Genomic DNA, 16,768 nt, shown 5'->3' on the forward strand with positions numbered 1-16,768 from the left:
CACAAGTGCTACAGAAGGAGGAGAGGAAAGCCTGCATCAGCAACTTGAGGCTGACATGTGGGTCTGGCGGAATGCTGCCATTTTCCTAAAACACAAATAAATAAAAATAGCTATGATGGGGTGCAAAAGAAACAGGAACAAACAATTGCTGAGGAGGGCCACATTGGCATCAATTATCGATGTCACCCTGTTTTGTTTTGTTTTTGCCCAAATCTCTGGCATTGAAAACTGAACTAGCTTATTCTATCTATTAAATTATAGTAATAGGGATATTAACTGCACCTTGTCGGGCCAAATCTTACATCTGTAAAGTAACAAGAGGACATGGGGGATAATGGAGATTTTAGGGAAAAGAAAAATTCAGATGCCCCGGACGCAGACATGATGCTGTTCTATTATCATGAACCATTGAAGAATAGCGACCCATGTGGATATATATGTCAAAATTAGATTCACGTGTTTCATAATAAGTGTCATTCATATTCATGTCAAAATTTTGACATGATATATATGTCAAAATTTTGATTCGCATTCAAAAGGTAGAAACAACCCAAATATCTCCACAAACTGACAAATGGAAAGAGAAAACATAGCCATATAACAAAATATTACTTGGTCATAAAAAGGGAAGAAGTACTGATACATGCTATTGCATGATGTATCTCCATATGGGTCCCTATTTTAGTTAGAGAGAGAAGGAGGAGGGAGAAAGAGAGCATTTGCCAGATACAGTGGCATCATATATAATATCTCAGTTGATTCTTACAAACTTAAGAGATGACTATTTTCTATTTACGGAGGAATCTCAAACAGTACAGAGCTCTCATGTACCTTTCACCCAACATTAACATTTTGCATCACCATGTGGGCCTAACTTTTACCACTGTTTTGAGATATAATTCATGTACTTAAAAAATACACTTCAGTGTTTTTTATTAACAGCCATCACTTCAATGTTATAACATTTTTCTCACCTCAAAAGGAAATATCACACCCGTAAGTTATCACCTTTTTCATTCCCAACTCATGCCACAGCCCTAAGCAACCATTAATCTACTTTCTGTCTCTGTAAATTTCTCTGTCCTAGACATTTCATGTGAATAGGATCATATAATATGTGGTCTTGGCCGGGTGCGGTGGCTCACGCCTGTAGTCCCAGCACTTTGGGAGGCCAAGGCTGGTGGATCATGAGGTCAGGAAATCGAGACCATCCTGGTCAACATGGTGAAACCCCGTCTCTACTAAAAATACAAAAAAAAAAAAAAAAAAAATTAGCTGGGCACGGTGGCGTGTGCCTGTAATTTCAGCTATTCGGGAGGCTGAGGCAGGAGAATTGCCTGAACCCAGGAGGCGGAGGTTGCGGTGAGCCGAGATCGCGCCATTGCACTCCAGCCTGGGTCACAAGAGCGAAACTCCATCTCAAAAAAAATATATATATATATATGGTCTTTCATGACAGGCTTCTTCTGCTACTTACAGTAATACCCAAGGCCCATTCATGCTGTAGCATGTATCAGTACTTCATTCCTTTTTATGGCCAAGTAATATTTCGTTATATGGCTATAATTTATTTTCTGTTTCCATTTGTCAGTTTATGGAGACATTTGTGTTGTTTCTACCTTTTGGTTATTATGAATCATGTGAATCTAATTTTGATGAAGATTAAAATGTCCACTGTATTGCAAATAACATTGATTGGAAACGTGATTTTAGATCTACAAAAATTTTGATATGTCCTAATACCTTATTTTTGAAGTAAACTGACTTGTTCATTCAGTCACTAACTAAGACCTTCCCCAAAGGGCAAGTTCTTAAGCACCTGGTGGAGTTCAGTCTGAACATATATGTCCTATGAACTTGATATCTTCAAAAGAGATAAATATAAAGGTAATTTTCAGTGTCTTCTTTTAAACTCATCAGTCAGGTAATTTGACCCTCTCTTTTAGAGATCAAGAGTGAATGGGCCAGAGAGATACCTTAACCTTTTGGATAAGGGTGTGAATTCAAGTAATTTATTTGGAATGTTCTAGTGGAGGTTTACGGCAGTGAGACAGAAATGGGAAAGAAGCCAGTAAAGGGTTTACTTTTGGGTAAGTTAGTCGTACTTTTTGTGGGTAATGAGTACTTAACCATACAAAGGACTTCTGGGGCACAGTGTACAACATGCCTTAGAGACATCCCAAAAGTGGAGTTGTGTGTGGGATAGCCATCAATTCTCATCAGTCACTGGGAATGGAGCAGTAAGTCCCCTAGCACTCCTCAAAAGGCCAGTGTAGAGAAGCAGGTGCTTGCAGCTTGGAGGATGGAGGATGGAGACGCAAAGGGATGTGGGGAGCAGCAACAGCTACAAGAGACTAAGGTGTTATGAAGTCTCCTCATGGGAAGGCAAGAGAAGCAGGAGTAGAGCTTCCATCCTGATAATGAAACTTTCAAAGAAGTCATTGATGAATACTAAGGCAGCATCACAGACCTCCACTTACTTGTCTATAAAATAAGAACTAATTCTTTGTTCATTAAACTCTTGATATTTAAAGCTGCAATTATATATGAAGCAAAATAGATATAATTTTGCTTAAAGTTATATATCTTAATACCTCAGTCTACCTTAATACCTCATGAAAGATTTCTGCCCTATAAAGAAGCATATTAGTATATGATTGTGGGATGGTAGGAAAAAAACACATGTTTTGGAGACAGAAGATCCTGGGTTTAAGCCCTGGCCTCAATATACAGAACCTGTGTGCCCTTAAGCAAACTGTTTCATCTATGAGAACAGGTCCTCTCAATCCACAGTTGCCATTCATCTCCACCCCAATGTCTGGTAAAAAAAATGAAATGAAATTTTGACATTTTAGTACAATGGCTGTTTTACAGCATAAGTTCATTAAATGAGAGTTTTTCGTATTTCTACTGAGAATAAGGAAGAGATGCAACAAAGAAATATGTTAACTCATTCAGCAAATATTAATATCCTACCCTATGTAGAATTCTATTCTAGTTGTTGGAACATAGTGGCAAACGATGCAAATCTCTGCATTCATGAAGTCTACATTCTGGTAAATCACAAACACTGGGATCCTGTTTTCACATTTAAGTTCCTATTCTTATTGTCTGGAAAAATAGGTTCAGTTTATGTTGCTTGTTGGGCTTTTAACTTTGAAAAATATAAGCTTTATATTAAAGCATCCCAAAGTACTTGTCTTCAACTTTTAATTAAACATTTTCTGAGAGTCATTTCTCAAATCTTTCTTTGATGTTGTATTAGTTAGAAGTTTTTGGGTCCCGAATGATGGAAAGAAAATTTGAATGACTCTAAGTAAAAATACAAACTTACTGAAATGAGTGGATATATAGAAAGCTATGAGAAAAGCAGAGACATGGCTGCACCTTTAAATAGCTGTATCCAGGGGCATAGAAACTACAAGGAATTTTTCTGTCTCTAACATCTGTACCTGTGTGGCAGCTTTATCACTCATATTGCAGTGTGGCTTTCTCCACATGACAGACAATATACCTGCTCTTTGCACCTATGATTTATATCTTGCAGCTTTAGCTACTAGAGAGGTTAACCCAAACCTCCCAGTTTTCTTACACAAAATTTCCAGAGAAGAGACAGTTCCGCCTTGGGGAAAGTTCTCTATTAGATCATGCAACTCTATACTTACATCACAGTAATTATGGGGCTGAGGCACTCCTAGAATTGTTTAGGTACCCATATTGTCGGTTAAGACATAGAACCTTAAGAAGGCTGATTTTCATGTCATGGTCACCTTTCTGCCAAGAAGCATGTATAAATAGCAGCTCTGAAAGTTGGAAAAACAGCAGATAGAAGAGATCACATCTTATTCAGTCCATGCAGGTGTCCATTAGTAGAAATGAGCCAACAGTACATTACTTTCTGCAAATTTGTCCAGTACGTTCAAAACAAACACATTAAAAAGGGATTATTCACCATTTATGTGTCAGGGAAGTCATAATAATGTATATATTACACATATTAATGTTCTAAAGTACTGTGGAACTTCCCAACATCTTCCAGTTTCAGGGAACGAAGTAGCTCCCCTGTGAAGTAGCTCATGAACAATATTGCCATTTTGGAAAATGAATGATTGAGTTAGAAAGCCAAGGGATGTTGCATTACTCATCTTTTCAATAAGGGTATATCAAGCGCATACTTCATGCATGTCTCAGGGCTGAGAGTTGCCAGGACATAAACTGAAAAAGTTTCTGCTCTCAAGCAAAGGGAGACTTCTCGACATTGAGCCATAATACATGTCAAAACAAGGCCCAGGTGAGATGGATAAATATGAGAGACTAGAGGAAGTGATGAGACAGGACTGGGAAGAGACTTACATTGCAGAAGCCTTTAAAAACACCATGAGAAATTTATTTTTCCCTATATGAAGTCATCATTACATTTTTAATATAGAAAATATTATGAATTCATTTAATTGACTACAACTCCATTTGTTGATGCACTTAATAAGTGAAATAAAAATTGATCCATTTGCCTAAGTCGTTCAAATGATTAGTTGGTTCACTGGTTCAATTTGCTTGGTGTGATCTGGGCTAAAATTTACGATATTATTTGAAGACTGGATGAATTTGTATGGTTGGTAAGGCTAAACTGTTCAGATTTTCGTTATTTGGAAAGGGTCTGATCTCTGTTGGAGCTCTCCTAGTGAACCCAATTGCTATGCAGTGAGGAAGTCTTTGAGAACCTATGGCATGATGCACATGGAAAGCCCCACATGGAGAGAAACTAAGGTCCCTGGCTTTCAGTGCCTGTCGAATGCTCAACCCAGAGCCAACAGCCAACCCAGCCTGTCAGGTATCTGGCAAGCCATGTGAGAAGTGGATCAGAGGTATGCTTTCCTCAGTGAGCCTTGTCCAAATTCTAAATTCAGGCTAAATAAATGATCGCTGTTATTTTAAGCCAAGATGTATTTTAGGGTGGTCTGGTATTAATAGTTAAGTGGAACACATTGTACAAAGGATTCATGGTAATCATATCTTCATGTTTTGATCCCATTCATCCATTAGACAGCAGAGTTTCAGGCACCCAAACAATTCAGATTTCAGAAACTCAATTCCTGGGCTCAGAGGAATGCATTTCCATTTCTGTAAAGAGTTTCAAAGAGAGAATACAATTTAAAATTCAAGGAATTTCCTTTACATGAAAATTTTTCTGGAACATAATTGATTTTAAAATGGTGTGCCCCTATTTCTAAAGAAAGTTAAACTGAAAACACCAATAAATCATACTCCCCTCTATATTTCTATAACATTTGTAATATACACAGACAACTCGTACAAACCATCTATCTCTGACCCAGAGGGGCCACTGAAGTAGATGTGAAGGTCATAGACTTACAGCAATCAGCTTCCTTCTCTAGTTCACTAATCAAAAGTTACAAATACAGCTTCTGATCCTTCCTTTTTCTCTCTCCCTCTCTTTGTATCGGCTGTCAAGACAAGGCAAGGGTAGCAACCAATCAGATCTTTATATTAAACAGCATATTTTGGTGAACTGGACCTGACTTCCGGTTGCTACAAAACAAATCTAAGTTTGTATTAGAGGTGACAAACTCCATGCCCTGTCGTGTATCCTTTTTATAGCATGGGTGACACCAACAGTCAACAAATAATGTTGATGACTTGTTGATGAATTAACAAAAACAGAAAGCATCCAAATCTAGAAGTTTCCTATGTCCATAGTTAGTGATATTTTAATTAAAAGACAATTAAAAACCAATTCTGCTTTTTTTAACTACATAATTTTACTTTATGATTACTATAGGATTTTTTAAAAGACACCCCAAATCCCAGTGCCAACAGAGATAGCCACTGTTAATACTGAAGTATATCTTACTGTAGAAATGAGTCTACATATGTATATATTTTTACCAGAAAATATATTATACTTAATCTCACGTTTATACATTTAATAGTTACTAAATGAATCTATTTAATATATTGAGATTTTACTATGTATTAGGCACCATGGTAAGTACTTCATAAATGCCATTTAACTTAATTATAAACTCGATATATTGGAGGTTCATGTCCACAGTCACATCATCAGCAAGTAGAAATGTCTGGTTTCAAACCCAGATTTGTCAACTTCAGATTTTATTTTTTACTATTCTATATCCCACTTTGTGCATCTGAAATTTTTGAGTATAATTACATTATGACCATAAGTCATGATAATATTCACCTATTCACCTACAACATGATAGTGTCTGACTGATATTCCATTGTATGGATTAAAAAATATTTTTACCATTCCTCTCTTGGTAGACATTTGAGTTTAGTTTAGCTTCTTTTCAATTTTCCACTAATATAAAAACATTGCAATGACTATCCAGGTAGATAAATCTTGTTGCTCAACCTTAGTTATTTCCTGAGGATAAATTTGTTGAATTAGAGTCACTGGAACAATGGAATGCAAAAAAATTATGTTTTCAATAGTAGTGACAAATTTTCCTTCGGAAAAACTATGCCAAATTACATACCTGGTATCCAAATGTATCTATGTTTGTGTTCTAAAATCTCCTTTAAAAAACAAGAACAGAAATTTAAAAAAACAAAAACAACTTTAAACCATAGCATCAAAACATTTAAGAGGCAGAAAATATCTTGAGTCGTTTAGTCTAATCTCTTGCATTATGGACCTCCATTTTCATGGAGCATTTCTGATCTGAGGTATCTATCTACCCTGCAATTTGTAGAGGGTAGAGGGTAGGACAGAAAACACCAAAAAAAAAAAAAAAAAAAAAAAAAAAAAAAAAAAAAAAAAAAAAAACCCTTAAACTACAAAGCAATTGTCTTCACCTCTGAATAATGTAACACTGCTCAAACTGTTCTAAAATGCATCCAGAATAAAAGAGCCTCAATAGAAATGAGGAAACTTTGGCAGGCTTTCAACATACTTGACACAGGTCATGAAATGATAAAGATGTTTTGGTCATTCTCTACCTGGAATGGGTTTACTCTAGGTGCTGGCAGCTGAACATGTATGTCTTGCTCTATGCAATTGCTCAACTGCTTGGTTTGCTTTTGCTTTTTGGAATTCAGCAAAGGTGGGGTGGTCAGTGGGAGAAGATTGTCTAGAGACTGAAATGAATTAAATATTTTTTTACCTTTGCAGTAAAGGGGCTGTGAGTCTAACTCTATGTGTGGCTCCCCCGACCACACCCTAAATCAAAAGTTTCGTCCCTGGAGTCTCTTTAATTCTAGAGGCACAGATTTAGCTCACATTGAAGGAGAAAATGACCTTCAACTGGATCAGCTTTCTTTGAGTACCCATTAGATACAAAACACTACTGGGTGTTGCAGTGAGAACAAACAAAAAGCACAGGGAATACTCATATGTGAGTAAAGAGATAAATCTCTAAATGTATAAGTCCCGCAAGTGATTGGCGAATGACATTCTGAGAGAGCAAAGAGAAGGGAAAGATTTATTCTGCCTGTAGTTAGGGGATTGGGGTAGTGGAAAAAAGCTTTAGAAAAAGGTGGTATTTGTAGAGTCTGAAGAGACGAGTTCCTCTGCCCCAAACTGGTGTCTGGTGCAGATATGATAAATAATTAAAATCATGAAATTAAGAACATCACTAAAACCAATAATTTGACTTACTCTTAAAAGCGCGCGCGCGGAAACACACACGCGCGCGCGCACACACACACACACACACACACACACTGGCGTGCGCACGCTTTTTTAAGGGGCCTATAGACTCCATTTCGACTGCACGTTAAAGTCATCCCAGGAAGAAGAAGGGAAAATTGAATTCCACCTTCTGCTTTAGAAAACTAGATTGGTTGAGGGTCGGGATCAGAGACCGCAACTCAACCCCAAAACTTCGGGCTTCCAGAATTGCAGGGGAAACTGATTCTGAGATATGACAATGGAACCTGGGGTTGGGGGTGGGGGGTGTATCTTACTCATAATCCTCCCTCACAATAGCCGAGCACAGTGCTCGGCACCCAGTGAACACTCATTTGTCGAATTGATTTTAAGCATCAGCTTTCCCTCATTGAGGGCAATCAATCCATTGCACGTTTTGCTTCTTTGGTCAGCTTAATTCAGCTGTGATCTCAGTAGTTAGAATAACAGGGAAGGAATGGGGCCATAGCTTGCTGCGAGTGGAGCTGTGCAAGGGGGTGTGAGGAAGGAAGGCGAGAGCAGCGGAGGGAGTTAATACTCCTACCACAGCCGGTCTCCTCCCGCAGCCAACGCTCAGCCTCCGCCCCCTCTCTCCATTCCGGACCCCCCAGCCGCGAGGTGAGACAGCGGCGCCCGCGAGGCGCTGGCTGGGCTCTGACTGTCACGTTAATTCCCTGCTGCTTTTCTAGTCCCCAGCCGCCTCGCCCCTCCTCCCGCATCCCCAGCCTGGGTTTGGAGGCGATTTCCCTCTAGTGACTGAGCCGATTGCATCTGGGCAAGCGGCGCTCTGCCTCTCTCGCTTCTTTGTCTGCTCCTCCGGCAAGGCTACGACGCCAGGAGCAGGGTCTGCAGCGGCCGCCGCAGCAACGCGAGCCAAGTCGTGCCCCGCACGGCCACCCGGGGCCGCACCCTCGCTCGGTAGCGGCGCCCGAAGACGCCAGCCGCGCCACGCACTGCCTGCGTCCCGCGCCCCAGCCGCCGCGCACCAACGCGGCCGCCTTCGCCGGGGAGCCCAGCCCGCCGCGCCGGCCCGGTCCCAGGTGGGCAGCTCGGCTTGCAGCTGGTTGGAGATTGCGGTCGCTGCAGCCCTGGCAGCGCGCGCACCCCTTGGCATACGCACCCAACGCCTCTTCCCTGAACCACGAGGATGGAGCAGCCTCCCCGGCCCGGGACTGGCGCAAGGTAAGGTGCAGCCGCCTGTTGCTTTTCGCAGAGCGCGGGATCATCCCTGTGCCCGGGTACCTAGGCCGTCCCTCCAAGGAACAAGTAGAGGAGAACTATTACCCCAGTTCTAAGCCATGCCTGTCTAAGCCCCCTGATCCCTTTTGCGCAGACTCTTAAAGAGACCTCCGCGGGGAGAGAGTCGACCCTCTTTGCTCCTTCAGCCGGCTGCGATGCAATAGTCTGAAAACTTTTGTGACCCCTTCCCTGCCCGGTGCTCACCCCGTGCTGTGCAAGTTGCGGGTTTAGTTCTTGCATGCGCCCTTCTCCCAGCCCCCCTTGCCAGATGCATCTGCCCATTTCTCCGTGTGTGTTCTTGCCAGTCGACTTTCCACTCCCCGCAGCTCTGGCTCCTGAGGCGAGGGTTTGGGACCCAGCAGTGCTCATCCTGCCTCTAGGAGCCGGGTAGGGACAGAGAAGGTGAAATAAGGGAGGTGGGACGTGGAGGATGGCTGCGGCCACCCCTGAAGCTTCGTCCAGCGCGATGGGAGTCAGTCCACCCTTGCACACGCCACCCCCAACTCGGCAATGAAACCTTTGGTGTGGCTTGCGGCTGTGCGCCGTGGGAACTGCAAGTGCAGATATGGGTGGGTGAAGTGAGTGGCTCAGGGAGGGAAAGGTTGTTCCTGCGGTGGAGGAGGAGGCTGAGGGTCGGGGTAGATCTGCCCACGGTTGAGGGAAACGAAAAGGTACTGCCAATGTGGGCGAGGGGCCAGCCCTGAGAGGCCATCTGACAAAGAGGAAAAGGGATTTGAGTCCGGAGGGCGCTGGCCTGGGTATGTAAATACATATGGGGGAGGGGCTGGGTACCTGGGGGCGCGTGGAGACTAGGAATGGAATGCAGGGATCCTTGGGTACTTGGGAAGGCAGACTGCTGAGTGCCTGGGATGGGGCGATCCTCTCCCCAGAGGCAAACAAACCTCCCCGCGAGAATCTGAATGCGTTGGCATCTTGGGCGGTGACTGAATGGTCAGATTGTGGACTAGGGATGCTTTTCCATGCTCTAAGAGGACCGTAGTCCGCTCTCTTCTCTGGCATCCGCTTGCTTCTAAGCTTCTTCACCTCCGCAGCCAGGTCGGTAGACCCACACCCACCTTCCCTGCCAGGCACTCGGTAGTCAAGGATGTTTCCACAGCCGCAGTGTGGGAAGGGGACTCCTGTCTCCCAGGAGGAGACGTGTGTGCGGGGTAGAGGGGAGTCCCCAGCGCCCGGCGAGTAAACAGGGGTCCAAAGTGGTTGGAGGAGAGCGCAGAAGCGGAGGCTGCGGTGGGAGCCACTTTCCCCCTCCCCTCCAGAAATCGCACCTGGGCGGAGCGAGGGAGTGGGGGAGCCCTGTGCTGCGCCGGGGAGGCTGCGGAGCGCAGAGCTGGAGGGCGCGCAGGGAAAAGCCGAACGAGGGGGTGTGGGCCTTGGGTGAGGGGAGACCCAGCTCTTAGACCTGGTATCCCAGGCTTAGGTGGATCTACCCACCTTGCAGTTTCCAGGTAGATCGTTTTGGTGGTTCCAGATGCTCTGGCCAATGCTTGAAAGGGAGGCTCTTTTCTTCTTCGCACCCCAGCAGTCTGGAGCGCAAGACCGTTTGCGGGAGGGGGTGCAGTCAGCTGTTTCTAAGAGGCAAGCTACCCCTCCCTTTCATCCACCTAGCCCCCTATTTCCGGGTGGGGACCCAGTCACTGCCAAGGCCAGTGAGCACCTCATTTAACCCGTCTCTCTCTGAGGAGGTGCATGCTCCTCTCCCAGAGATGCGTTTGGCTCAGAGTGGATTCCTGGTTCCTAGTAGCCCTATAGGGAAACATTTGGTGGTTGAGTGGGTTTGGAAACCTGTACAACCTCTAGGTCCTCCCTTTGCAGACCTCCCGCGTGCAGACTTTTCTTACTTTCTCCGCGGTTGCCTTATAGAGGACTCCTGCTCCCTTATACCAGTTGGGAAAAAGCAAAATTCAGAGCAGTTCTTTTTTCTGGGTCCCTCGCCTTGGCCACATGGGAGGAAACGTCGACTCGCCAGGGCTCCCGGGAGAAACCCCGAGGTCAGTCCCTCCCATTCTGGGGCACCCCTGGAGAAGCTAGCTCTCTGCCTAGCGGTGGCAAAGTTCAGAGCCCCAAGGAGCAGAACGGGGATTCCCTGTGTGCAGGCTCCTGGTGCAGCTCCGGAGCACGCAAAGGCCACACCCTCACAGGCTAGGCCTAATGAGACAGCCGTGCTTCTTCACAAGTACCTGGATACTTGATGTAGTATCCCAGACTTAAAACCCACGCTCCAGGAGATTTATCTCTGACCTCCCCAGGGCCCCTTTTCTCTGGATGCTTATCTATGTCCTGAATTTGTGCTCTGGCCACTTCTTTTTGCATGTAGAAACAAGTTAGAACACGTCCCTTGGTAACTTGAGGAAAGACTCCAAATTCATACCAAGGTAGGTTTATTTCAGGTTGCTGAACTGTTCTGGGGAGACAAATAGTAATCGAGCCATCAGCACTAGCTAGCAATTGTGGAGTTCTTACTACGTGCCAGATACTATCTTCGATATTGTGTGGGTTCATGTTAGTTTTAACCCTCACAACAGCCCTGAAGGATGGGTACAGTTATTTATCTCACATTATAGATGGGGAAACTCAGTATCGAAGCAATCAAGTTATTTGTTTATTGGCATTCAGCCAGGAAATGGTGCGGCTGTTTGGTCTGGTGAACAGAGCACACTGAGTATGTCCCGTACTCACAGCCCTATTTGGTACTAAAAACCCTTTGTCTAGAAGGAAGCATGAGCGAGGCCCCTAACCCTTTACTCCAAACTGCAGGGACATACTATGAGTGCTAGTCCTGGCCTGTGAGCTCCTGTGACTAGAGTACCAGGGAGACTGATGTTGCGTATCACCTGTCCCAAAATTTGTTGAGGTACACCTTGGTATAGTAGAATATTCGTACCGGAAATCGATTTAGAGAACTGGCTACGGGTACTGGACTTCTTTTCTGAAACTCGCAGACATTCTGTTTTTCAATGGGAAGAGAAATGGAAGGAGGGATCCAAACATAAACAGAGATTTGCTCTGTGGTCAAAAACTAGAGGCAGTTTTAGGGAGCAACTGTGTTCTGCAAATGAGTGTGTCTCTCGGCGTGGAGCCACAGAATTAGTTAGAGCTAAGAGGGATCCCAGATACCATCCCACCCAATCCAGGCTCAGGGAGGAGATTCAATGCTGAGCTCAAGGCCACTTGGTACATTTGTAGCAGGATTAATGCTAGAACCACTGCCTTTGCCCCTTTCTCAAATATGCTACCGTTATACGTAAATAAATTGTGCTCACTCATGCTACTTCTTACCATCTTAAAATTAATTAGGAAAAGGCTTTTTATTTTTAAAGACTCTTTTGCTTATTTTCCCATAACTTCTTCTCAATCAGCATAACCATAAAAAGCCTGTATCATATATGATGAATAAGCTACCACAAATGTGACTTTTTGCACAATTAAAAATTGCAATAGAATATTTATAAGCCTTCAAATCAACAAAAACTAACTATGCAACCCTCTGAATGATTCTAAATACGATTAAATGACTTCTAATGATTTTAGCAAAGGGTTCTATTAGGTTTACTTGCTCCATCCTTCCATACTTCCAATTATTTGTGAAAATAATAGGGATTTTTTCCTATCAGGAAACATTCTTTTGAATACAATGGCATGAATTCTTAGGATTTCTCCTGGTTTTTTGACTTTTGATTAAAGTTTATGCTGATGTAAATCTGAGGAAAAACAATATATTTCTGCACTTGGGACTCAGAAAGAGGAAAAATAGTTCTTTATTGCTTTCAATAATACTTGTCACTTCCCCGCCTACCTAGCCCCTTCAACAAGACGGACTTTCTCCAGTCACTTGGGGCTTTCATATACATTTAAGCATTTTTGTGGGAAATAGTTCTAGTTTCTAAGAATCCTCCATGTCTTTTCTCTGTAGCTGTGGTACCAGGATATCCTTCCCTTGAGACAAACTAACACAAAGTCAGCTGGAATCAACAGGGAGGGGCATAAGAAAATCCTGTTTCTCATCATCACATGAGGGGGTGGGGAAGAGTCATAGGCAGATGGTGGAAACGTGGTAAATTTTAGGTCACCTGGAACAGCATTTCCATCTCTAATGCTATGGCACACTAGGACCTAGGCCATCCTACAGTGAGGGAGATGAAGGAAGAAAAGAAGAGAGTGAGGCAACAATATTGTCAGAGGAAGGATGGGATGGAGGAAGACGGAGGTGAAGCTTGACTGCTGAGGGACCCAACTGTGACGAGAATGCCGACAGAGAGCCAGGGTGCACTAACAGCTGCTCCTCTTCTTCCCTTTTTTTCCCTACCCTTGATCTCAGGCTGCCTTTTGTGTCAGGCTAACTTTTCTGAATCCCAGAGCCCCCAGTTAGCTCAAGGGGAAGCATTCATTTTGCAGAGAATTCACTAGAAATGAATACTGTTTTTATGCGAGTAGAAAAAACTTGTACACCTGGCCCACTCTTCAGGAAGAGCCATTCAAAACCAGATCATCCAGAAGGGTGACCTTCCGGATGTGGGGATACCAGTTTAGTTGGGTTGCAGCAGTGTGAAAAGAGATGTAACACTGAAATTAAGTGTGACAATATCCGAGATAAATGGTCTCTGTCTCAGGAACCACAGGAAGAAGAATCCATTGGAACCAGGGCAGACCTCCTGGTTTCCACTTCTTCATTTTTTTCGGGAGAGCTGTACCCTCATCTTATTTATGTGGTCCAATCCCTCTACTTAACTTCACTGTGGCTCCTATGCAGTGCAATATCAAAAGTCCCACACAACACGTCCTCTCTGTGTGGGACTTTTGATATTGTGTCGGGAAATTCTTTGGGGTGCGTCTTTATCTTAAATCATATCAGTATGAGTTTGTTGACATTTACAATAATAATTACTATTAAGCAACATGCTCTAAGACAAAGGATATGAAAAATAAAAACTTTTATTCAGAATACAATGAATAGATACATTTATACAGTACATAATATGAGTTTAAAAATCTCATTTGAGTTAGATATTTGAAAATAAAAAGAATCAAGATTCAGAATATCTGATCTTCTATTTTTAATAACAAGATAAGCCAAATAAGATTATGTGAAAGAGTTTGAAGAAGATTCTAGAAACAAAAGGTCAGAGTAGGACCTGAGAGGCTTTATCCTCACTGATTTTATTTTAAATAAGTATAAAATATCTTAACCTATATTTAGATTTGAATAATCCATAAGATTAATAAATTTCATATTCATTTTATTATCTACAGATTATGACTTTGATGAGCTTTATTTGATTGGTTTGGAGCCATGATGGAAGTTCTTATATCTGAGATGTTAGTATATATCTACGTATACTTTATAAAAACTTAATGAGTTAATACATCTCAACAAGAAAATGACATATGAAATTCCAAATCTGGAATCTTCTCAAAAACTGATAGGCTTGAATGTACTATTTCTCCACCACAGCTGGTAAGTTAACAGTAAGGGCCATATAGTTCTTCTAAAATAAATAAATGAATAATCACTGAAAAAAATGCCCCCCCACCAATAAAAACAGATTTTATTCTTTCGGAGGATACATGAACAGATTAGGAAAGGTTATGAAATTTACAGTTTCATTTTATCCTAAGCTCTCTAAGCTACCTTTTATGTTAATACTTGTCCAGTGCAAATGCCACTACATTTTCAGTTAAAATACTTTAGGTGCCTTTCATTATAAATAAAATGGAAACAAATATTGTTAAAAATATCTGAAGCTATTCCCAACCATAGAGTAATATTTGACAAAGTGGTATGTTTCTAAATAAATACTAGTTTCCTTTTATTCTCTTCTCTACCCCTCCCTGCCTGCTCCCTCCCTCCTTTTCTTCCTTCCCTACTTCCAATTTTAGGTCATTGATAGAAGTACTCAGGAACTTACTGGGAGAGACTGCTATAATATTTCAGGACAAATATGTCCTCTGGCGAGGGCAGTGCTGAAAGCACAGTGCATAGCTCTCTAAAGCTGAAGCACAAAGGTTAAGAGGTCTCATGGCTTTCCCCTGAGTCTTCAACCCGAGCTCTGATTTGGAGAAACAATCATTGCATTGTATAGGCCTGCTACAGAGGGCTCCCCCGGTTAGCAGTGACTAAGCAGTATGCTTTTCGTATGCTGCACTGGGAATTTCTGCACTGAGAAGAGTCCTGATCCAGGCTGCTGATCTTCCCTAGATGTCTGGCCATCAGGGATTACTAACTGGAACACTTTTCACTCTTTCCACAATTATATTTAAGTTTAGGGTTTCAAAGCTTTTATCTTCCTGCTACCCTGTGTTGTGTGGTCGTTTATTGGAATGGCCAGTTTGTTGTTGTGATTGTGGCTCAGAAACAGTGTCTGTTAGTAAACTGATAAATGATTCCCAAAGGGAAGATGTAATGTGGACTGTTGATACCCAAAACTTCTGCTGCAAAACCTGTGAAAGGGGTATGGTGTGTGGCCAGCCAAGACAGGAGCACCAAGTGAGAAGCAGCAGACAACAGGAGAGAAAGGTGGGGGAGGGTGGGGGCAGGAGAGAAAGAGAAGTAAGAGAGGCATGGTTAAAAAAAAAAAAAAAAAAAAAAAAAAAAAACACCCAAAGAGAACCTAGTACTTAGCACAGAAAGACTAAGAGATATCTGCTAGTAAACCTAAACCAAAAGATAAGGGGGAAAGCAAACAAAAAGTAAGCATAAGAGACAAGGTCTCCTACTCTGATTTATTCCCTGGTGCCCTTTCAATCTGACAAAGCCTAGGGGCCCTGGAATGGTGTGTTTAAATGCATAAAATACAATACATAAGATCACCGCACAAACCAACTTTATTGAAATATCTATTTGTTGACTTATCAAAGAAACCACTGCTACTAATGTATGTGGTTCCTACATAATGCCCGTATAACAAGACCTGCTAGTGGGACTAGTGGCTACTGTTGTTTCAAAATAGGAATAGGCATAAATGCTGCTGTGAGATAAACGTGGCAGCTGTATTGTGGCATGAAAATATTTATATTGGTGATATAATCAATAGTATTGCTACTACTAAGGTTTATGGCCTGTGTTCAAAATGGAATGAGATGCTCCATTGCTGTTTAAGCTTCACAAAGTTGCGATTTTTTTTCCATGCAAGTTCGTGGATGCCTTGAATTCTCTTGGAAGATGCCTTGGAAGTCTTTGATCCCAAGAACTCCAGACAAGGGTAACCATATAATTTATCATTTTCCACTGGGACACTTTGCAGAATGAAAGGGCTTTTAGTTGTTTTTCCAAGACAGTAGATATTCATTGAGGCAGGCCCGGGCAAATGGTAATACGGCTGCTTTAGCACGCTGGGATCTTCTAGCTGTGTTCATACGTGGGGATCTTCCTCCCCAGACCAGTTTTCACTTCTCTGGCTCAGGGAATTGGCTTTTTCTGCTCTGTTCATAGGGATCAAGACTGCAGATACTGGTAATGGAAAGTAGAGAAGACCTTCAGCTGGAAAAGGATCCTGTATCAGGGCCACAATCAGGCTAGGGGATACCTTTGTGAGAACTGAGAAGTGGGCTTCCTTGGGGCAGCAATGGCCTCCTGGATCCTGGCCTGATGAACACAGGCTTGTGTTTTAGTTCTCAGTGGCCCCCTTGGCTAGGTTCACTGTAGCCTTGGCCAATATCACCTGAAATGAGGGTGAATTATCAGACTACATTGCATTCCAGCCAAACGTTTCAGCTTCCCCTCCAACAATTTCTCTTAAGTAGACTTGCCACAATAGTTTTTAAAGATTTGCTTCATTTCCCTCCCCACTTCCCAATTATCAGGGAATGGCTTTAGAACAGGCAGGTAGATGGAGACCCATGGGA

At 42.6% G+C, this 16,768-nt stretch overlaps 1 protein-coding gene across 5 annotated transcripts in view; it reads left to right on the forward strand.

The window, feature by feature from the left end:
* Nucleotides 1-8,133: 8,133 nt before the first annotated feature.
* The window catches only part of LRRC3B (leucine rich repeat containing 3B), a 126,400-nt gene continuing 117,765 nt past the window's right edge, over nucleotides 8,134-16,768 (forward strand). For 2 of the 5 annotated variants that reach the window (XR_012519215.1, XR_012519214.1), the window contains exon 1: nucleotides 8,134-8,851. The gene's annotated coding sequence lies outside the window, so the exon portion shown is untranslated. The other 3 variants (XM_003936044.4, XM_074405744.1, XM_074405745.1) reach the window with 3 other exon arrangements.

Source organism: Saimiri boliviensis, chromosome 9 (assembly GCF_048565385.1).
Source record: "Saimiri boliviensis isolate mSaiBol1 chromosome 9, mSaiBol1.pri, whole genome shotgun sequence".
NCBI lineage: Eukaryota > Metazoa > Chordata > Mammalia > Primates > Cebidae > Saimiri > Saimiri boliviensis.